Here is a 2,790-nt window from a genome sequence, read left to right as displayed (position 1 = left end):
TCTCTTAAAGCAAAGACAACATGGTAATGCTTTTGTAGAGTTGATACAACATTTCTTTACTTAAATAATTGTTGTTCTCTTTGGTATCTGTCTATTTTATTAAACTTANTATATACTTTTCTCTTGGCTCTTCTTTGAAAGTGGTTGAAAAAGTAAACAAAAAGCAGTTTCATTATTGAAATGGCTCATTCAAACAAATTGATCATCTGATGAACTGAACACAAAAACAAGGATGAAGAGAGAATCCCTCCACATCCTCTCTCAAGGAAACACTCAATCTCCTTGCCCATAACTCAACCTAATCTAACTATACAATAAGCATGAATGATACCTTCCTAACAAATTCTCTATTTATTTTGTTCCCCTTTCTAGATTCTTCGAATAATTTGGGATAGAGGATATTTGCGCCCTTAGACATATTTTGGATCCATAACAATCTTCTTATTCTTATCATCATCGACGTAATATTTGCAAGTTCATCATATCTTCTAGTAAGAAATCAATTATCTTTGAGAATCATCGAGCAATGCTACTAGACGCTTTTACCATAATATCTAACGGTCTATTTTAATTTGATCATGTGGATTTCATATATTGTTATGAACCTCACATGTCCAAATCAATTTTGAATCCTTGAATTTTTCATTAGTACGATAGCATGAACTCAATAAGTGCAAAGTTAAATATCTAAAAGAAGTTGAAGTATTTTCAATCTTGAATACCGTCCATATTCATTTTACACGAATATGAGAACAAGGAATAGATTCATCATTCCAATTTATATTTCTTGATCTGACGATTTGCAGTCAAAACCAAAGGGAGCAGGATGCTTGCTGGACAAAGTAAAGCTGAATTTTGAAAGACTGTTTTTAATAAGTTTGAAGTTTTAAGGAAGAAATTGTCAAAAATAAATTTACGCAAATTTGATTCTAAGATGCTATCTTTTTAAATATATATGTAATTTTTGCTTCCTTCAATTAGAATTAGACAAAATGAAATCACTAAATGTGTTTTACAGTAGGGATTCTACTTAACTAGTCCAAAAACCAGAAAGTCAAAGATAGGCTGATTTGAAAAATCATAAAATCACTATAACATTTTGTTTTTCTAAGGGAGATGTAACTTTGTTCTCAATGTAATTTTGATAATGTGTAATCAAAATCGAGTTTTAGTAACGACCACTTTCAATTTTTTTAAAATTTAGTCATAAAAATTATTGATATTATACAATAAATTGGAGCGTCAAGTTGAAAAAATGACCAAAATTACAAAAAAAAAAATACAAAAATAAGAACTTAAAAAATTAAATTTGACATCATAGATGATCCAAACTTAAATTGTACGTAAACAATAATATATTAGTCCTTGCACCACTATAAGACATACTTAAGAGATCATCGAGCAATGCTACTAGACGCTCTTACCATGATCCGATGGATGCAATCAGACTTGAGCTCCGACGTTCTTGTGATCAAGGAACTGATCACATAATTGGGCAAACAAAGGTAAGCCTGTACGTATAAGAAATAAATGTTCTCTCGAATTACATGAGTTGTTAATCCACGACTAATTGTATCCCCGAACCATTGAGGGTCATACAAATATTGATTTATGTGTTCCCGTTGAGATAGTCAAATTTAAGAAGTTGAATTTGGTGATTTAGTTTGATTGAGATCAAACAGATCACTTATAAAAGTGTTTATAATTGTATACCAAATTTGGAAGTTGTGAAAGTTAATATGACAGCTAAGTATAGTTCCAACATACGTAGAAGTCGATGTTTTGTAGTCAAGGATTCATCACTCACCTACAGGTGTGAATATCATATGTGATCTGATGAGTTAATAGTGCGGCCGGAATAAGAAACGTGCTTTAAGGAAAGTGGTTCCCTAGTTTTACATACGATGTCACTATGATTATTGAAAGATACATCACAACATTATCGAATTAATGTGCAACCTTTGATTTACAAGTGGTTGCATATTCGATCGTGATATATGAGTTGAAATGACCGTATTTTACATTAACCATAAAATATTGTTCCTTGCACCACTATCAGTCATACCTAGGAGATCATTAGGCGATGCTACTAAACGCTCTTACTATGATCCGTTGGGTGGTGGAATCATGGTAACTTGAGCTCCGACGTTCTTGTGATCAAGGAGTTGAGCCACAGAATTGGGCTAACAAAGGTAAGCCAGTATAACAAATAAATGTTATTTGAATCACCTGATTTGTGAACCAACGACTAATTATATCCACGAACCATTGAGAGTCATACAAGTATTATTTCACTGTCTCCGTTGAGATAGTCAAATTTAAAGATTTGAATTTGGTGATTTAGTTTGATGGAGACCAAACAAATGACTTATAAAAGTGTTTATAATTGTAACATGACTGCTAAGTAATGTTCTGACATACGTAGAAATCGATGATTTGTAGCCAAGGATTCACCGCTCGCCTACAAGTATGGATATCGTATGTGGTCTAATGAGTTAATAGTACAATGAATCTCTGGACAGAGTAAGAAATATGTTTTAGAGAAAGTGGTTCCCTAGTGCACATACAATACCCCTATGATTACTCAAAGATACATCACATCATTATCGATATGGAACCTTTGATTTACCAATGGTTGTATATTTGATTGAGATATCTGAGCTGAAGGGGCCATATTGTACATTAACCATAACTTATTGGTCCTTGCACCACTATCAATCATACATAGAAGATCATCAGACAATGCTGCTAGATGCTCTTACCATGTCCGATAGCTGCAATCAAACCTGA

This window comes from Primulina huaijiensis, chromosome 4 (assembly GCF_012295235.1).
Source record: "Primulina huaijiensis isolate GDHJ02 chromosome 4, ASM1229523v2, whole genome shotgun sequence".
Lineage (NCBI taxonomy): Eukaryota > Viridiplantae > Streptophyta > Magnoliopsida > Lamiales > Gesneriaceae > Primulina > Primulina huaijiensis.
The sequence above is the reverse complement of the archived record's forward strand: the minus strand, read 5'-3'. Positions refer to the sequence as shown.